Source organism: Ursus americanus, chromosome 24, assembly GCF_024610735.1.
Source record: "Ursus americanus isolate L20-20 chromosome 24, mUrsAme1.1.p, whole genome shotgun sequence".
Lineage (NCBI taxonomy): Eukaryota > Metazoa > Chordata > Mammalia > Carnivora > Ursidae > Ursus > Ursus americanus.
This window is the reverse complement of record NC_142150.1, coordinates 36,605,331-36,611,330: the sequence shown is the minus strand read 5'-3', so window position 1 is coordinate 36,611,330 and position 6,000 is coordinate 36,605,331.

Genomic DNA, 6,000 nt, shown 5'->3' with positions numbered 1-6,000 from the left:
TTTAATGCTAGCAAATTTATTTACAGTTGTATTGCAAGCCTACTATATCCACAAATTTTTCCCTTTTTAAAAAATCGAGGTAAAGTTGACACACAATGTTATATTGCCTTCAGGTGTACAACATAGTGATTAGACATGTCTGCATGTTGCAGGGGAGGAAGAATTCTTCCTCTGCCATTCAAGGTCTTCCAGCTGGACTAAGAATTCAATTTATAGGTCATAGATAAACAGGAGGGGAAAAAACGGTTTAATTATGTGTGCACAGAGGTCCAATAATGAAGTTGAGGCCCAAAGAAATGACCAAAGCAGGCAGTTTTTATATATTTAGACAAAGAGGCTCTCCATTTGGGAGGAATTTACAGGAAAAGGAAAACAGGTAGTTAGGACCTTAAATGAGTAAGGAATTATAAGCAGAATTTGGGCTGGAGTAGTAGATTAGCAAAAAAGTAACAAGGTTTATTTCTACAGCTTTCTTGCCTTTAAAGTCCCTTTCTCAGGTGATAAGGGTGTCCTTTTACTTCTTAGTACAGGAAGGGTATTTTTCTATATGGGACATTTGTTTCCTGCTTTCAGAGGGGCAGAGGAAGTTCTGAGTGTCCTGGCAACAACTGTTTACCAAGTCGCTTTGATTCAAGATAATCAATATGCTGTTGTGGTATATTTTGAGGGTGACCTGCCCTTGGCCCTTATAATGTTAGGCAGTGCTCCCCAAATACATAGCTACCACCTGTCACAATACATGATTACAACACCATTGACTATATTCTCTATGCTGTGCCTTTCACTTCTGTGACCTATTCATGCTAGAACTGGAAGCCTATATCTTCCACTTCCCTTCACACATTTTCCAATGTTACTTTGAAAAACCATGAGCCAATGTACCAAATACACCTGTAAGAGCAAATACAAGTTAAAGATAGAAGGATTAATTTGCCCTGTTGAGAATGAGGGAAAAGACTTCCCTCTTCCTCCCTTTCTTGTAATATTTACTTTAGAAAACTGGTAAGTTCTTTCTCTGTCTCACTGAAATGTATGTACACCTTTTTGAGACAGGGAAACTGAAGGACTCCATAAAAATCTGCTTTTTCTCCTTTTCCTGCTTCTATTCTGTTAGGACCTGCACCTCCACCCCACACTGTACACGCCTCAGAATGCAAATAACGTATGTCCTTCTGGTAAGGGACAAGGAGTTAATGATTTCTCTAGAATAGATTACATCTAAGGAAGGACCAGGTAAGAATGACCAGACAAAGCCATTATATGTGTATTCCAGACCACTGGCACTAGATATCTCGACACCAAGACCCCCTGTCTCTAAGGAATGACTCCTGGGCCCTCATCTTTGCTCAAACCAGTTCCTGGACACCTGAGAAGACATGTACGCCAGACCTCCATTCTCAATAAAAATCCCAGACCCTGAAGAAAGATGAGACTCATCTTCCTTTTATTTCTGAGTCTCCTGGATGCTCTCTTTATCTTCTCTCTCTACATCTTCAGTAAACTCTGCTCTCACTTCCTGCTGGCTCACATTTGATTATGTCCTTCGAGAAGCCAAAGACCTTCTTGGCTGGTCTTGCAGGACCCAATCTGGGTCCCTATACCCAGCCTTCCAGCATCATCTTGAAAAGCAAAATATGTCTCTTTGACAGTTTTAAGACTCAGGAATGTCCTTCTCAACAACTTGGGACCATAACTTTGAAACACAGTCATCAAGGCAGTGCCCTACGTCCCAGTTTCTGTGGAGGGTAGGAGTCCAACTCCAACAGGTGGCTCTCACTAAGTTGCAAAATTGCCTCCTGATAGACTAGATGGTGGCCATGTGTGTCTTTGTATCTTGCATCTGAGAAACATTATTTGGGAAGATGTAAAAATTGTTGTAAGGCCTACATTGTCATATAAACGTGACATGACTTACATGATTGACAGGAACTCAGGAGAAATTTATTACTCACTTCACCTTCTGGTTTAACACTTATTCAATGATGAAATGGTTTTGTTTCTCTTTTTCCTTTGGGCAGTGATTTTCTGGGTTGAGAGCAGGTTTTGTTTTTAATTATATTTCCTCAACAAGTTATAGCTAATCCACAAAAGGGATTTTTAGACAGCTCAGTAGATACAATCCTTTAGATACATGTTCCCAAGAATAATGGCAACCGACCTCATGGCAGACCTCTTGATAGCACATACTTTCTTTTATATTTCATCCCTAAATTTATCTAGCCATAGGAACAGCCATCTGTGCTAGCTCACTGTCTTTGTATGAAGGAATAATAAAACATCTGGTATCCCTATGACAAGTAGATGGTTACAGTTTGGAGCAAGGTACTAAGCCAAACTCCCACAGTGACAAGGAAATGGTGACACTATTTTTCTTATTGTTTACATTTCAAAGAGAAGGCTCTAGGCCTTTAAGAAGAATATTCCTGAGTTGTAATGCTGGCAAGAGGTCTATTTAGCCCCCCCCCCCAAAAAAATTACATACATACATATCAAAGGAACATAAGAAGGATTCACAAATACTATGTTTCTCAAGGACATGATTTAGAAAAGAGATGGGAGTGAGGAAGAGAGAGGTCTATTTCCATTTGGCAGCAGGGAACATTCTAAATGTTTTTATTCACCATTACAATAGTCCTGAAGTAGGGAGAGAGGTAGTATCAGGAGTGGAATCTTAGGGTAAAAATTTGAGCACCTCAATTTTGGCCAGGGAATAGTGGAGGCTATTTCAGAGAAATGTGGGACCTACAGATGACAATATCTTACCACCATTCAAAAAACCCTATGCTCTTTTTTGAAAGTTGGTTGAGAAAAAGTACATGCCCCATTGATGGCCTGTTGATATCTGCTTGTCTTGGAGATGCCATGCCCCAAATAAGTCTAATATTAGAAAAGTTGTATATTTAGAATCAGAGTAAGTTTTGGGGACAAGTTTTAGGTGAAGATAAAGAGAACCACAATTTTCTAGAGAATGAGCAAAAGATTAAATCATCCATATATTGAAAAAGAGTAGGATTTACCTCAAATTATGGTTCCAGTCTTGATTTTCAACCTGCGAGGTGTGTGCAGGTGCCCTGAGGTACGGCTGCCTCGGTGGAGTTTTGCTTTTCCCAAGTGAAAGCAACTTTTCACGTACAGGAATTCTAATGGAAGTAGAGTGGAGCTCTACCACAAAGAAATAAATAGGATCTGAAGAAATAGGAGGCAAGAATAATTTTCTCCTTGGAAATCATTTCTTAAAATGCAAGAGATAATCTCATTCAGCTATGAGATCCTGAGCAAGAGTGGTTTTATTCATGAGGTGTCTTTGCTAGTGGACAGGGATATTCAACAGTCTTGTCTGAAATACATTCGACCTTCTTTGTTTTAGATCCTTTACAATTCATTCTAAACCAGATGTGGCTTCTTGTTTTGGGTTGCTGAAGGAATCAAATTTTGTTGTTAGCTGGTTGGTTTTTAGGATTCGTGGTAACGTTTAAGGTTCAACAAGGGTTCAACTTTTTAAGGGTTCAAGGTCTGTATCAGTATTTCCTGTAATGCATAATATAATAAGGACTTTTCTAGTAGATCAGACAAAACCAGTATAAGTAATTTAGAATCTAGAGCTGGGAGATCCGGTAGAAAAAGATACCCTTTTTCCTGATATACATTCTGGATATCTAAAGATAATCCATCTGAGCCATGGAAAAGGGTGATATTCCATTTACAAAGAGCATCTTGGCCTAATAAGACCTAACGGGTAGAGTTATTAAGATGATTCAGGGGGCCTAAATGACAGAAGGAGTTTAGGAAAGCAGCAAGGTCTATGGGTTTGAAGGAACCCTGCTAAAGAAAGCTCTGTATTCCAAGGATCTAGTGACAAAATAACAGGACTAAGAAGTAGATAATGTAGCTCCTTTGTGTCAACTAGGAAAGTGGCAGTTTCTCTCGGATGCAATAGGAAAAGTTCTCCATTAATGATGAAAGGAAAGAGAAACAAAACATATAAATACAAAGTTCTGTTGGGAGGAAGATTTTTCTCTTTCCTTCAAGAGTCTTCTGGCTGGTCTATGAATTAAATTGATGTGAAACAGATGAATAGGAGAAAATTGAATTTAATCACATATGTACAGGAAGTCCATAGAGACATGGAAACACCAAAGAGAGTCAGACAGAATGAGGTAAATATGCCGTCCTAAACTTTAGGAGAGGGGTCTGGGGTCTCAGACTCCAAAGGAAAGGAAAGGAATTCACAGGAAGATGAAAAGGGTAAAAGTCTGGTTAAAAAAAAAAAAATGTTTGCTGGGCCACACAGAAGCAATGGGTCATAGAGGGATTTCAACAAACAGACATTGTTAAATTTCTCTCTGTACATCACCCCAGCTCATATGACACTGTGGTTATGTATGGTGCTAGCTCTCTTCCTGGAGCAGATCTTCTATCTAAATTCTTTTACGTAGTCAAGGTGAAGGTCAAAGTTTCTTCCTGAGTGGTTTGGGCCTTGCTTGTTCACAGCTTGAAATCGTCCGCATGCCAGGATCGACGCCTTGAGGTAACTAGTTCTGAACCCTTACAGTTCTCATTAATCTGATTGATAAACAAAGATCATAAGTTCTTAAGGCTGTTGCTTGCCAGCTAAGGCAATAACAATTGTTCTACCAATGTCCTTTTTTCTTACCTCATCAGTGAATTTATCTGGTATGTACCACCTCACAGCTGACACGGGGACCAAGGGGAGCCGCACCAAAACGCACCACTTTGACATATTGTTTTGTTGATTGATTTTTATTTATTTTATTTTATTTTTATTTTTTAAAGATTTTTATTTATTTATTTGTCAGAGAGAGAGAGAGAGAAAGAGCAGGAGGAGGGGGAGTGGCAGGCAGAGGCAGAGGGAGAAGCAGGCTCCCTACTGAGCAGGGAGCCCAGTGCGGGACTTGATCCAGGACTCTGGGATCATGACCTGAGCTGAAGGCAGACACTTAACTGACTGAGCCACACAGGCATCCCTGATTGATTTTGAAAGAGAGAGAGAGAGAATGAGCGGAGGTGGGGAGAGAAGAGGGGCAGAGCCAGAGGGAGAGAGAGAATCCCAAGCAGGCTCCACACTCAGTGTGGAGCCCAACATGGGACTTGATCTCATGACCTGAGCTGAAATCAAGAGTCAGATGCTTAACCAACAGAGCCTCCCAAGTGCCCCAATATATTATTTTAAATACAATTTACTTAAGAGACAGCCCATGCAAGAAGGACACTCAGACCCTCCTCTGTTGCCCCTGAAAGAAGGAAATAAATCTCCCATGCGGAAGGTACCCTCTCATACCAAGAGGGACAGAGACATCCTTAGCACCGGAGATAGGAAATTTAGATCCAGGAAGGCTATACAAACAACACTTGTTCCTTTTTACTAATTTCCCACCCAGCCCAAATTCTGTTTAGAATTTCTTTCTAATTGAAGCTTGCAAAGTTCAGTTTTCTTTGTCCTGTCAATTCCTCACAGATTTATTGTCTGTCTAAAAAGTATAAAAACTACCTGTCTTGGTCATTTCTTTAGGTCTCAATTTAGTATCGGGCCTCCATGTGCATACAGTGAAACTTTGGGTTTTTTCTCCTGTTAATCTGTCTCACGTAGATTGCGCTCTTAGTCCAGCTGGAAGAACCTGAAGGGTAGAAGATGAATTTTTCCTTCCTTACACTGATAAAGCTGCAAGCTACACATTTTGTTTGAACAATCCTCTTCGTTACCTACTGTTTCCTTAGGATGTTCAGCAGGTTGCAAGAATGGCCATTAGGAGGTTTCTATACTGATATTCTGTCTTTGTTCCTACCCTCGCTAGTAAGCTGCTACACATCCAATTGTGGGCTCAGTTGTTGCTTTTTTCTTTTTTTTAAGATTTTATTTATTTGTTTGAGAGAGAGGGTGAGGAAGAGGAGAAAGAGAAAGGGGGGGGAGGGAGAAGCAGACTCCTGCTGAGCAGAGAGCCCGATGTGGGCCTCGATCCCAGGACCCTGAAATCATGACCC